Source organism: Chinchilla lanigera, unplaced genomic scaffold, assembly GCF_000276665.1.
Source record: "Chinchilla lanigera isolate Chin_1 unplaced genomic scaffold, ChiLan1.0 scaffold00001, whole genome shotgun sequence".
Taxonomy (NCBI): domain Eukaryota; kingdom Metazoa; phylum Chordata; class Mammalia; order Rodentia; family Chinchillidae; genus Chinchilla; species Chinchilla lanigera.
Window position 1 is genome coordinate 38832837 of NW_004955402.1, and position 15897 is coordinate 38848733.

Sequence of the window (15897 nt, forward strand, 5' to 3'; positions counted from 1 at the left end):
AAAAAAAAAAAAAAAAAAAAAAACCACAGGGAGAGCATGAGCAAAATTTCAGTAGGAACAGTAGTTGAGACAATCGATCACACTTTTGGAAAAATTTACCTTTCTATGTTGTATTTAACAAGGGTACAGACAAAATATATAAGGGACATAAAACCATATTTAAAGGAATAAATCACATGAATTTAAGGTCACTGTTTTGACCTGTATCAGATTCCATTTGCTAACTCTCAGTAGATGTAGTTTAATATTCCCTTTGTTAAGAAAACTCTGTTAGGCATTTCAAAAGCTTTCTGGTCACACTTGGTTTTTGCACTACAATACAATAGAACAGAGTATGGGAGGAAGGCATTATTCTCCCATAAGAAAAGAAAACATCCCAATTAAGGAAACAATAAATTCCCTCTGGGACTAGATTTAGACCCTAGAATTATTGACAATATATGCTAAGTACCTACAGACAGGCCCCTTTATTTTCCTTAAATATTGGACAAATAAGAAGTGTTCCATAATTTCAGGAAAATGCATTTTATATCATATCTCAAAAAAGCATAGCAATATTGTAAAATTGGGACCAAATTTTTAATCTTGTCTCTCTCACCATGGAAAAGATCTTCTCAGTTTATTTTATGGAAAAAGTGAATGACAAACACAAGACAGGATTAAGTATAAAATCTGGTCCATTCAAAGAACAATAGAGATTTTAATCACCTTAGATCCTGTCTCCCAGGTGTAAAAACAGGTGCTAAAACACCAACTGTCACCCCTGGAAGACTATCCATTCTTTCCAGTATTTTTCCCTTTGTTTACTACATAAAGCAGAGATGAAACCTTACAGAAAATGTCCGGTTTTAAGAAAAATAGGTGTTAATATGGATTTTTATTAAGAAAAACAGAACAAGTAAGAGAATGAAACTTTAAAAAAAAAAACCTACTCTGAGGAAATGACATTTTGAGAACTGTGTATTTTATGGACAAATATAAAACCCCCGTTTGAATCTTTGAATGTGAGAAAATGCTTAGTAAGAGAATGATTTAGATATCAGAAAGGCTTTCCTTTTTCCAATGAGCATATTCACAGCAAGCAAGAGCAGGGGCATCAGTTTCCCTCTCTTACTGAATCCAAACAGTAGCATCAAGGTTAGAATTTATGAAGACGTTACCTAAGAGTGAAGCTGAACCAAAAAACATTCTCCAACTTTAATTAGCAGGTTTTATGACTCACTGAGTTGGCCAACTACCACTCACCTAATTCTCAACTGTAATAAATTGCTGCTGGCACAGCATGTCAAGGGCCAAAATGACACTTTCAAGTACATTCAGTATAAATATTTTTTATAGCCTTCAACTTGGGATGACTGCAGAGGAATCTTAAATGGCATTATTATAGAAAGCTAAATTAGGTAGAAAGAGTGTAGGCTGTCAGACAGGGCTAGGCCCTCGAAGGAGCCAATCCAGAAGACGGGATACATAGGAGATCTCATGACAAAAGATGAAATAAATGCACCATGTACTTCCTCTAAGGATAAACAACAGTGACTGATATTCTAAATAGGTATCTACCACCTTGGGGAAACCAGAAGAGCCACTGACCCACCCGCTCCAGGAAAAGCCCCTGCTCTGTTTCATGTCCGCTTGCTCCATAACTCCTTCCCCACTTGATCCCCATTTAATCAGTACTACCTGAGCAGTTAAGTTCATGATCTTATTGGTTGCACATAGCTTTGTCCCACCTCATGCCCACTTTGTGATTCCCCATTTTTCCCCACCTTGGACCCACCTCACCTCATAGTTTTTCTCTATGAAAATCCCTTAAAAAGGCAGGGTCCTCAGCAGCCCACTTGGGATCCCTTCTATCTCTCTCAAACAGAAGCTTTCTTTCCCTGATAAATATATTCTGCTGTTAACCACCATCATTCCTAGAATTCATTCTTCAGTTTGAGAGAACACGAACTCATACCCAACATCTAGCAGGCTGGGAGTTTCTTTCCCCTACATCAGCATAATTCAAACTAAAAAGGGAAGAGTTAATTACCAGGAAAACAGGTGAGTTTAGAACCAAAAGGAATTATTTAAAGTGTCATACTTTAACATTTTTTTGCTCACTGTAACATAAGTACATGTTTAGCAGGCATATTAATTGCTATCTCAGGCCTCTATCTAGAGGAATAGTAACAGAAAGTACATCTCACCAAGAGTGGTTTTGTGCCTCTGATGGCTTGCCCAATGTCTCACAAGTGGTAAGACAAAGTCTAGAACCCAGTTTCCTGACCCCAAGCTCGGAGTTTTGTTTGCTTGAAACTGCCCTATTTTCCCTTAGCTTCTTTATCCTTGCCACCTAAGAGAGAAAAAAGCTTTTCTATTTCAGTCCCTCTCCTACCCTAACACCTTTTCTTTTTTACATCATTTTTTTTGTGATGGTTTGGCTGTATGACACAGGCCAGCCTTGAACACACAATCCTTCCTCATCTGGTTTAGTGCTACCATACTAGGCACGCACCACAAGCCCTCCCAGCACATTTCACTGGGCGATTCCCACTTAACCCTTGTCTTGGTTACTTTTCTCTCGTTGCTGGGACAAAATATCTGACGGCCAAAATTAAGGAAGGAAAGGTTTATTTCACTTACAGTTTGTGGAGGTTTTAGTCCATACTTGGCAGGTTACAAGGCAGAGTGGCACATGGCAGAGGGCTACAGCTCATGGTGGCAGAACACAGCAAAGGCAACAAGCACTAAAGTGAGGAATGGCCAGAAGCAGCCTCTTTCCTCTCCCTTACATATGCAAACTATCACCCCAGGGCGGGTGTAGCTCTCACACCCATAATCAATCAAACTCTAAAAACCTGCCCCATGACCACATGAGGCTCTGGGGGGACACCCAGACACAAACCATAACAACTCTTCTACCTCACCTTCATCCAGGGAATCTTTCCTTAACTCCCAAACCCCAATATCTGTACTAACACCCCAGGAATATGTGCCACATTACCATTAGGTGTTTCCCCCATTCACTTACTGTGCTTTATTGTAGTTAGTTATCTTTTGTCCCCTTTTAGCCCAAAGGGCCAGTCTTTATTTTCACTATTGCATTCCTAGTACCTGTTCAGGGACCTGCCTGGCACATGGGAAGATGCTTAATGAATAAACTGAAATAGCACTCCTTGCAAAAATAGCGTACTCTCCAAATACTGGGCTATGTATTTTCTTCCCATTGTGACATGAATTGTATAAAATAAGTGTCTTAGTTACTTTTCACCTTGCAGAGACAAAATACTAGACACTCAAAGTTAAGGGGAAAGGTTTATTTAGCTCACAGTTTGTAGAGGTTTCTGTCCATAAACAGCTTGATCCAAGGCAGGATGGCACATGGCAGAGGGGCAGCAGTTCATGGTGGCAGAAGACTGCCAAGCAACAAGAGAGAGCGAGACAAGCCTCTTTCTGTCCTTTAGATTGTATCCAGTCTACCTGGATTAAGGCAGTGCCACTCCAGTCAGTGGACTGATCCAGCAATCACCCACCCTTAATCGTAGCACTCTTAGTCCCAGCATTGCACTGTGAGTCAATCACACACTCCAAATTCAGCCACCTCCAAAAAACCCTATGACCACATGAGGCTTTGGGAGAACATCTAGACACAAATCATAACAACAAGAACACTAGTATTCCTTCTACTATTAGAACGTTTGGATACTTTCCATCCCTCAAGAGACATTTAGCAGCACATTTCACTTGATGTTAATTAAAAATGAGCCCTAAATTCAGTATACAAATATGTTTATTTCAGTTATAGTCTTCTTTAGTCTCTTCTACATCCACTTTAATTTAACCTGTCCAAAAAAAGTAACCTGTCCATCAGTCCCTTAAAAATATTACATATATATGTGAAAAGACAGTCATAAAATGAGATTCTAAATAACCACTCCTGAATTAAATATCTGCATTTATTTCTATTCATTTGACTTTAATTTGAGTGTGCCTACTATTCTCTAAAATTGTATACAAATAATGTATATTTTATTGTCACTTTGTTGGTTTTAGAATTTCTTACAAATTTCTTCTCAGCGTATTTTCTTTTTGGCTTGGCTAATTTCTAATTTGCCCTTAATTTGTGGTACTTTTAAAAAAATAATAGAGCTCCTGCTTGGCCTAATGATCCTATTCTGAAACACTTTTAGTCTTCATATTTCTTTCTATCCCTTTGACCTAAACCAAGCTCCCCCCAAAATTGTGCATTTATGCACAACTATACACAGTTGCTTATCCCCAGGCAACTGATGTTCTTATCATCACATATTCTTATCCACAGTTTGGAAGTTTGTCCTCTGGAGTGAAAGATGGGAACAACAATGACTCAGCAACTTTCTCTGTCGTCATCATCTGGGGCAGACATACTGCTTGGCATAACCCCACCTCCACTACTAACCTGATTCTCCCTTGCCTACCTCCACTGTAAAGACTAGGAAATAGAAGTCCTCTCACATGCCAGCTTCCAGGAGAACAGGGCAGATATGGAAATATGAGAATGTGAAAGCACTGACTTCATTAAATTAAAAAGACACTGTTAATTCCTCATTTTGTTCTGAAACCCTGGATTATTTTACTGTTTTTGTTTTGTTTTGTTTTTGTTTATGTTGTTGGTATCTTGCTATTGTTCTTTTTTTATTTTTCTCTTTAAGATAAAATTTAAAACTTGTAAAAATATAAAATAAAAAAAACAAATAAAACTTAAGTGGCAGTACATTCTTTTCTTTGTTCCAGATGGAACACGGACATGATTTCTGAAAGCTGTGACATTCATCTTGCAACTATTAAGCAAAGAACACAAAGATAAAAGGCCCCAAACACCCTAAAAACACCAGAGCAAAGATGAGGAATTTGACATTACTGAGCAGCTAAATGGTCTTAGAACTACAATTCTCTGCAATTCCTTTTCTTCTTTTTTCCTTTTTGTATAATCTGCCACTGAGCTACCTCTCCAGTTCTTATTCTATTTCATTTTGAGACCCTCCCTAACTTTTTTCTTTTTCTTCATTTTTGTTTTTCCCTTTTGTTTTTCAGGCTGGGCTCAAACTTGCAGCGATCCTCCTGCCTCAGTCTCCCTAGTGCTAGGATTACAAGCATGTGCCAATGTGCCCGGATTTTTGTTTTTTAAATTTGAGACAAAGTCTTGCTAAATCGCTTAGGCTGTCCTTAAATTTGCTATCCTTCTGTCTCCGCCTCTAGAGTAGCTGGGATTACAGGGTTGTACCCCCATGCTCCCTAACCCAGACTTGTTATTTGAGAAAATGGGCCAATTGGGGGTTAAATCACTGTAGAGTTAAATACATTGAGAAAAAAAAAATGTACTTTTTGCAGAGATACAATTTCTTCTCTCATTGAACTTGTGTAGATCTTGCCAAAATTCAGGTCATTTTCTAGCTTGAAAATCCTGTGCAAGTAAAAGAGGGAGTCAGGGACAAACAGAATGAAAAAGCAAGGGAGAGTGGTGCTGATGGAACGCAAAGCAGGAGACCGCATCTGCTTGGGCTCCAATCCCCTTTCCTTGGCACACGGAAGGCTCCACCTCTAGAGAGTACGGCCCAATAAGTGATCTCTGAACGTGATCATTTCACGGGAAGTGTCCTCTCCTCCGAGTAAAAGGCGTGGGGAAGAAGGGCCTTGCTCATTGTTTGTACAGCTGAAATACACAGGTGTGATCAGCTTGCTCATGTGCTACCAAAAACTTTAACATGAAATTATCATTTGAGTAATAATGTTACTTTTTTCAACAAGCCCATCTTGGGGACTGTGAGGGCTAATAATGGACCACCTGTACAGTCAGCTGGTGTCTGCGTCAGGCCACCTTTTCCCATTGCCCAAGTTTGATCCAGTCAGCAACAAGCTGTGCTGCTGTGAATGACATTAACTAATGACAAAGGAACAGCCTACGATATGTGAGTAATAAGGCTGGGCCGTGTGAGGTCAAATAAGCAACTTTAGGGCATATTGAGTAAAAGTGTTGCAATTGCTCAATCAAAGAAATGTGGTGGGAAAACTTAGTCTCCTGTAGGATACAGAGGAATTTATAGGGCAAAATCCAAACTATTCTGACTAGTAGCAGTTCGTGGTATACTGTATTCACTTTAGGATCAATAACTTGATTTCTAGGTTGGGGAGGGATAATCCACAACAGAAAACTGATTTGATAGGACTACTATTTGCTTGAGTATTTTACTTGTACTTATAAAGTTGTTCATTCTTCATGATTTAAGTCATAAACAATGAGGTTAAAACTAGTTTTATGCTTTTACATACTTAAGTAACATCAGAATAATTGACCTCAGCGCTGGGAGAAGAGGGGCCCTCAATTTTCTTACAAAAGAAATAAGTACCTCTTTCTCAGAGTTGAGGAACAATGCCCTAATTTGCACTTTCACAATCAGATCTTTTCTCCATATGCTATGAGAGTTCCGAAAAATTAAAATTTGTTTTGATAACCCTTAAATTTGGAATTTTTTCCTACTCTGGCTCAAGAGACATTGCAGTCTTCTGATTATTCTTTTTTCTCTCCATTACTTTCCGTGTGTCGCCAGCATTTCATCTCCCTGGGATAGTTCATCAGCTGATGGTGCTCTTCCATGCTCCGCCTTCCAGGGCCTCATCTTTTCCTTCCTCATGCTTTTCCTTGGCAGCATCACCCTCTCTCCAGATCTAGCCTCAGCAACGGACTCCTGTCTTCCACTGACAATGTGGCTTAGGCAGCACAAGCAAGATCCTTGTGCTACAGGTACTCAAAGCAATTTACCAGATGAAAAGGAGGATCATATTCATTGGCCACTGATGAAGTCTTCATAGGTCCCAAAGACTACTTCTCTTCTATTTCTGGAGAAGTGAATCTAGTTAAGAAATAAGGAAAGGAACAAAAAAAAATGACCCCTTCATCAAGAAAGGCTGGGTGAGAACATGTAACATAGTGAGAGAACTGAATGGCTTTGTCATTGAATGATAACATTTCATGGGCCCTGTTGGTCAGGATGAGACTGTCTATAGTCTCTCCCTCCATTTCTGGGAGCCAGCCTTTACCCTTAAACTTGATAACATGGTCAAGAATAATAAAAAAGCAAATGTCCTGGGCAAGCAGGAGAATGCCATGAAGGAAGAGAAGTGATGAAAGAACTGAGCTGCAAAGATCCTTCTTTCCAAAATTCATCATCCACTCTATCTCTTCAGGGTTGGGACAAGTGACTAGGAATCTGAAGAAGAAAAAATAACCCTAGAAGACATTTCCCTCTAACAGTAACATGTATGATGGTTGAAACTTGTCCCTTTGAATGTTATGTTACAAAGTCATATGTTAAAGGACATATTCTAATGAAGTTTAGAAAATATTCAGATAAATTAAAACTCAGTTTAGAATAACCACATTGTAACAGCTGAGTGGTCCCATAAAGTAGAAGGACAAGATGTTGCCACAATATTTCAATGAAGTAAAGCAAGTTTTGATATGTTATTGCAGGTTTGGGAGAAAATAAGGAAAGTCTGTAATGTGATTTAAAACATATAATTTTATTTAGGTCTAGTTTTTTCCTAACTTCACTTTATCATGAAACAGTTGAGAAAAAGGAATCATCTCTGAACATAACTGAAATGTGAGCCTCTTGGGATCAGCATAGTGTGGAAATTTTCTTTGCCAAAACAATGTTAGTTTAGAGCATATGCTATTTAATCTTGCAACATCTAAAAAGAGCTCTTAGACCAGCCTGGGCTACAAAAGGAGCTCAAGGCTAGCCTGAACTGCATAGTGAGACCCTGTCTTAAGAAGACAATAAATAAATAAATAAATAAATAAATAAATAAATAAAAAGAGCTCTTATATGGGCAACAGGCCCAAAGAGCAAGAGTGACAAGGATAGAAGACAGGAGGCACATTTCTACGGAAAAGAATCAAGAAATAAAGAGGATTAATAATCTATTCTGATGGCTGTGCAGGAAATTATATTAAAAGGCTCTTGGAGGGTATGGGGGAAAATGATGATAATTACATAGAACACTAAAAAAGAAATTCTAAAAATGTCATGGCTTACTTCAGAGAAAAAGGAAAGGGATCATAATCATGATCATAATATCGTGATATTTTGCAATATGTAGTAACATTTGAGTAATTTAACCAAAAGTTGAGAAGACGAACTCATATGAGAGGAAGCAGCTGAAAAAGCAGAAATTTGAGCTGAGCATGGTGAAGCATGTATGTAAACCCAGTACTCAGGAGTCTGAAACTAGAGTATCACAAGTTTGAGTCCATCTTGGCCATCCTAGGCTGCACAGTGTGAGACCCTGTCTCAAAGCATGCTCCTAAAAAAAGCAAAGATTGGTTTCCTCTAGGGAATGAGATCAAGAAATAAAGACAGATGGCCCAAGTACTGAAATTTTAAAAACTTCTTAATGTTATTTAATTTTGAAACCATATTCATCTATTATTTTAATTAAAAATTTAACATTTAAAAAATTATAATGTGACACACACCTGTAATTGCAACAAGTCAAGAGACTGAGGCAGGATCTTGAGCTTGAGGCCATTCTAGGCAACTCAGCAAGATCTTGACTCAAAATAAAGGAATTAAAAGGATTGAGAGGGGCTGGGGATTTAGCTCAGTTGTGAGTTCAATTCCTGGTATGGGAAGAAAAAAAAAAAAAAACAGAATGATTTTGGGGCTGGGGATTTAGCTCAGCGGCACAGCGCCTGCCCGGCAAGTACAAGGTCGTGAGTTCAATACCCAGTACTGGAAAAAAAAAAAAAAAAAAAGATTGAGGAGGTAGCTTGAGGGGAGAGAGTCCTTGCCTAGCATGCACAAGGCCCTGAGTTCAATTCTCAATACTGAAAAAAATGTCATGTTTTGGAAACTTTATTCAAACCTTGTATTAAGGAAAATTACCATTTTTCTCCTAAGTGCTGATTACATCCAGCCGTTATATTGGAAACTTTCCATGTATTTTATGTAATTGTTACACTACTATACAAAGTTGATATTACTGTCATTTTCAAGAAAAGAATTGGAAGGTATTGAGAGGTTAAAGCATCCCTCAGAATTTACCCAGCTGGTAAATAATAAAACTGGAATTGAGCTGGAATCCATCTGGATTTAAAACGTGACGTCTTTTGATTACACACTGTAGTGAAACACAGCTATACCTTTATGTATGTGGCATTTTAACTTTTTTCTATACTAGCCAGTTAGTCCATGTGGGCTTTATGTATGTTTGGGTCAGCACTGTCTGTTGAGTTGTCATTCCTTAAATTGGCATTTCCACATAAATTTTGTATTTTCCTCAGGTTCCTAGAATAAAATTTTGAGAAACTCTTCATAGTTCTTTTTTTCCTCAGCTGATCTGAGTTTCAGAGATGGCTCTCAGAACTCTGAACTTATTTTGTAACCATTGTGTGATAGTCCCACTCTGTGCACAAAATTTATAAAGCTCCAAGTCCAATTGCTTCATGTGTATAAAAAACGTACTAGCTGAAAAGATGACTGATGTCTAGAAAATCAGTTTGTGTAGACTCAGTGAGTAAAGAGCCAAATATGAGAAGAGCGGGCTCAGGGGAGAGAGAGTAAAGCTTGTTCTTTTAGTGAGAATTACGTTCTGATTGCTTTCCCTTACTTGCCCCCTCCATCTATTAATCAGAATAGTTATTCTAATTTCTGAGTTTCATGAAAATGGCAATAAATCAAAACTGGTCTAAAATTTTATTGGGAAATATTTTTTCTTTAAAAGGCATACAAACATAACAGTTTACAAATGTTTCTAAACATGCAATTTGTCTATAATGAGATTATATATATATACACACACACATATATGGAGAGAGAGAGAGGAAATACTTTTTAAAATCCAGAGATTTCAGGTTAATTGCTTTGTACACTGTCCTTCAGTTTAGGTCTGTCCGATGTTTCCTCATGATTATATTCATCTTAGGTGCATCTTTTGCAGGAGCAACATAGCAGTAATAACTTCTGCTCCCTACATTCTTCCAATTAACAGGATTTCAGTTTGTCCCATAATTGGTTTTATTAGTTGGTTTTCCTGTTGCTAGGACATAACACCCAACTCTCACAACTTGAAGGAGGAAAGGTTTTATGTAGTTCATGGCTTCAGGGTATTCAGCGTGTGATTGGCAGGTTTCATAGGCGGGAATATGATGGCAAAAGGCATGGCAGGGCAAAGCCGCTCAGTTTGCAGCTCAGGAAGCAGAGCAGACAGTGCCAGGGAGGAGGGCGACAGAGACCAATAGGCAGACTCCAAGCCCACGCCTCCACAACCCATTCAGACACACCCAGAACTGTATTCCACCAATCCCTTAGGTGAATCCCCAACCCAGTCAAACTGCCCTGCCACCCTAACTGCCACCCTCGTAGTGCTAACTTCAACCTGCAAGGTGCTCTCTGCCAAGCTTCCCCACTGTAAAGTTGTATTTATTATCACTGAAATTTATTAGTGTTTAAATATAGAGTTTTTAACAACAAAAATGATAATATCCACTTTAATATGGTGTAAAGCAACTTTTAAGCCACTGTATGCTGTTGACTTAATTTGTTTTCACATGAAATTTAGCAAGCAATTTTCCTTAGGACCTTCCCATATAATTTTTTTTCTTTTCATTTTGAGGTTCTTAAGATTCAATCCATGGTCCCATACTTGCTAGGCAAGTGCTCTACCACTGAGCTACATCCTAATTCTCTTCTCATAAAATGTTGGATGACTCTATATTATTTTTTTTAGCTGACATGAATTTCAGAGTTGCTTTCAGCTATAATTATGAATTAAAAGAAGTTTTAACACTGAGTGATAATCCTGAACTATTTATAGCATTCATTTTCCTGGGAATAAAGCATCTGTTAGTTTTTTATTGCTGCATAACAGATTCCCACAAATTTAGCAGATTTATTATCCCATAATTTGTGTGGGTTAGGACTGTAGTAAGCATGGTTTAGATAGGTCCTTTGTTAATGATCTCTGAATCTTCTGCTCTTGAATGTATTCCAGATATTGACAGGGACTTATCTGAAATCCAGCTTCCTTTTCCAAGATTATGTATTTATTAGCAATGTTCATTGCCTTCGGCTGTAGAACTCTTTTGTAGTGATTTGTTTTTCTTCAAGACAGTCAAGAGAGTCTCTGACTTTTACCGAGCCCTTCTCAACGGGTTCTTTTGGTTAAATCAGACTTGATAAAGATGATCTCCTTTTCAATTAATTTAAACCCAGTTAACCAGGGACAGACTATTACCCTTGTCTTATTCCAATGGTTAAAAGACAGAGGATAAACAGTCTGAGATCTTTAAGGAGTCATTTTGTAGATTCTGACTACCACAACTTTCCTGCCATCTGGATTAGTATATTTGAACTTGTATTGCTTCACTAGTTATTGACTCTGCTCTGACTCAGCCTTTTTCCTCCCTCTCAGAATTTAGATTTTTGCATGTCCAACACATAAAGCTGTACAGGTGAAAACGCCATGCCCCATTGTGAAATGTCAGGCAAAGCACAGCTATATCTACTTTATGTGTTCAAATCATGAAGTAAACATTGTGTACTAACAAGTAAATGTACAGCATATTGAATAGCATTTTACACATCTATGTAAATTTCTGTGCTTCCTCACTGTTTTAGTAAGGAATAGAATCTAGATTGTTGGCAGGAATGTAAACTAGTATAGTCTCTATGGAAATCAATATAGAGATTCCTGAAAAAACTAAAATTAAAAATTCCATTCAACCCAAGCTATTCTCCTTCTAGGTATCTTTCTGAAGGAGTTAAAGACATCGTATTACAGTGGTACATACATATTCATGTTTATAGCAGAACAACTCATAGTAGCTAAATCTTGGAAGTGGCTTATATGTCCATAAACAGATGAATGGGTAAAGAATACATGACGTTTAAAAAAAAAAGAATACATGACGTTTATGCACAACAGTGATCTGCCATAAAGAAGGATAAATTTGGACCATTTGTGGTAAAATGGATGCACCTTGAGACCATCATGTTAAGTGAAATAAATCAGGCACACATTCTTAAATATTATATGGGTTTTCTTAGAAACTCAAAAAATATGTAAATAGAGAGCAAAAATAAAAGACAGACAATAGAAAATAGGGAGATAGCTCGTCTGCAAAAGAGAAAGCGACTGAGAGATGAAGGGAGAGGGAAAGAGAAGAAGGGGAATGAAAGAAAAGAATTAAGATGGGTTATGCACATGTACCAACACCCCCCATTGCACAAGGGATATAATCATTATGTACTACAAACACGTACCAGTAAAAATAAAAATTCTAAAAATCTAGAACATTTGTTATCATTTTCTCAAGCTTCTGGATCAGGTTAAAGGGAGAGCACATTCACTGCTCAATGGGCACTGATTTTAAAATACATATCTGAAGGCTGAGGGTGTAGCTCAATGGCAGAATTCTGACCTAGCAAGCGTGAGACCCTGGGTTTGATTCCCCACACCCCTAAAATGCAAAACATTCAAAGTGCCACGTCTGTGTGACTCTAGAATACTTTTGAAAACTATGATCCAAGCAAGATAGCAATGAGTGTTGTTTCTGTTTTATTTTTCTGGTGTCAGGGAATGAATTCAGGGCTTTGCACATGTTAAGAAAGTGCTATAACCACTGAGCCACATCCCATAACCTGGAAGTGAATGCCAAAGCTGATATATCCCCAACCATCACTCACAAATCCTGCTTGGCGAGTCTCATGGTAATTCTGCTTTCTTCCTCCACCCCTTTCTCCCTCCCTGCCCCTTTCTCTCCCTCTTTCCTTCTTTCTGTACCATTCTTTCTCCCCTTCTTCCTCCCCCTCCTTCTTCTCCTTCTGTTATTTTTTTTCCCTTCTCCATCTCCTCCTTCTCTTTCTTCTTCTTTTGCTGTTGCTGATGAAAACCTAAGGCTTCTCACATGTTAAGCTGCACCCTTGAGCAGCGTTTCCAGCCTACATATTGTTTTTCTTTTTCTTTATTTTTTCGAGACTGGATCTTACTATATAGTTCAGGCTGGTTTCAAACTCGAGGCAGTCTTCCTGCCTCAGCCTCCTGAGTGCTGGGATTACAGGTGTGCATCACCATGCCAGGCTATTCTTATTAATTATGAGAAAAAAGTGAATTTACAGAATAAACATTCTGTTATTTTATGCTTTCATCTATAGAAGTGGTGACTGAGGTGTGTGTTTTGAAGGAGATTTCGCTTAATTAAACTATTACTTAAAAATAAAAGAAAGCCATGAAAGAATTTGAGCCAGGATAGCTGCCTGGATCTGCAGCTAGTGACTAAGTCTAGAAAATTCAGGGTCTTATCCAGCAATACTTAAATTCAATACTTCCTTTATTGGAACTTACAAAGCAGTTTCACAATTTGATCATATTTACTAAGTCTAATTAGCCTGGTGTGGTGGTACATGCTTGTACCACCCAGCATTCAGGAGGCTCAGGCAGAAAGATCATAGTGAGTTGAAGGCCAACGTGGGCTACAAAGTGAGCTCAAGACCATCCTGAATTACATAGGAAGACCCTCTCTCAAAATACCAAAAAAAAACCAAAAACCAAAGTCTGATTATAGGACTTTTCTCTCCCTGGGGGTAGGGATCAAACATACACATCAGGCACATACGAGGCAAGCTCAGGTTCCATGGAGGTACTACCCCCCACTACCCTGGTTGCAGAATTACTGACATCATTCTAACATAATGAACTCTTGTCATAAAAGTTTATTTTACCCTCTTAAGACTCATGCTCTTCTACAGTGTGATATATGATAACCCATTTGTGTTGGATTAAGCCATGCATCTTTATAAATAACTGCCCCATCATCAAGATTTGTCTATGTGTATTTTATCTGATGGTCTGAACTGTCAGCTATAGTTTGAGGAAGCTGTAGACTGCATAGAATCCATCATATAATTTTCTTTCTTTTTCTTTTTCTGGTACCGAGAATCAAACTCATGCCCTTGCGCTTGCCAGGCAGGCGCTGTGCCGCTGAGCTAAATCCCCAGCCCAAATCATATAATTTTCTAAATGCAGATTTTCTGTAAGTGCCTCAAAGTAACAAAGATTCCTTTTTAGAAATGGGCCCAAGAGGGGCTGGGGATTTAGCTCAGCGGCAAAAAGCGCCTGCCTGGCAAGTGCAAGGTCGTGAGTTCGGTTCCCGGTACCGGAGAAAAACCAAAAAAATAAAAAATAAAAATAAAAATAAAAAAATAAAAAAGAAATGGGCCCAAGAAAGGACTTAAATCTAAAGACTTTTAAGTGTAAGGCTTTTACATATTTTTGTTCAATTTTATTAAAGTATAATTGAAGTATATCAAACCACACACATTTAAGGAGTATATTTTGATCACTTTTAACATATACACTGCTGAATATAGTCACACACAACTGCAATCCCAGTACTCTGGGAGGATGTGGCAAGGGAATCCAAAATTCAAGCCCTGCTGGGGCAGTTTAGCTAGCTGGCAAGAACTCATCTAAAAAGAAAAAAAGAAAAGTTTTTTTAAAAAGTTGGAGACGTAGCTCAGTGCAGAGGCCCTGGGTTCAATCCCCAGTAGCAAAAACCAAACCCACAGTCAAGATAATCAGCATTTCTACCAGCCTCAGAAGTTTCCTTTGACCCTTGACAATCCCTCCCTGCCTCCAACTCCTTCCCTAGAGAACCATGGATCTGTTTTGAGTCAATCACAGCATTATTAACATTTTCTTAACTTCTGTATAAATGGCATACACAATATGCCCCCTACCCTTTTGGGATTTGGTGGAGAGCTTGGCTTCTTTCACTACAAGTCTTTATGCAGGCATGCTTTCATTTCTTTGGGGTAATTAGCTAAGAGTGCGATGACATTTATAAGGTGTATATTGAAGTTTTTAAGAAAATTGCCAGCAGGGCATGGTGGCACACACCCATAATCCCAGCACTTGGATGGCTGAGGCAGGAGGATCGTAGCGAGTTCGAGGCCAACCTGGGCTACAAATCAAGCTCAAGGCCAGCCTGAACTGCATAGGGATACCCTGTCTCAAACACACACACACACACACACACACACACACACACACACACACACAAATTGCCAAACTGCTTTCCAAAGTTACTGTGCCATTTCACATTCCCACCAACAGTGCATGAACACCCAGCTACTCCACATCCTCATTTTTAACTTGCCTGGTCTGTTTTTTAAAAGTTTCACCTTTCTTCTGTTCGGAGTAGTGTCTCATTGTGGTTTGAGTTACATTCCCCTGATAAGTAATGATTTTAAGCATCTTCCTGTATCCTTATTGTCTACTTGCATATATTTTTTTTGCCATTTTCTATGCAGATTTTACCCATATTTTGGTATGATTTTAATGAATTTGTCTGGCAAAGACTTGGTCTTCAAAAAACCTTCTTCACCATGTTGGAAATTCTGGCTCAGGAAGGAGCCAACTATTTCGATCTCGCCAAATCAAGTGACTATATAAGAATCCTCTCTGTACCGCTTGATCTGTTTAGTCATGATTTAGTGTCCTCTTTATCACTGAATAGTCATCCCCAGTGCCTATGGTGGATACTACTGTGAAAGATAAGAGCATAGAATTGGTGTGGGGGCTGCCAAAAGCCTGGCTGTCAAAGAATGGAAGTTTTTGAGTGCATGTTTTATTTTTATTTTAAGGGTTACGTTTCTTGGGAGAGCACGTGAACTTAAACAGAACATTTTTCTCTAAATGCATCAATAAATAGAACAAGTTATTACTATTAGAAATCTAAGGGAAACTGACCTTTGTACTCAGCCTTAACAAATAAAACAAGACATGTTAAGTTAAAGACAATTAGATGGGGCTGAGGATATAGCTTAGAGGCACAGTGCCTGCCGGGGAAATGCCAGATTCTGAGTTTGATTC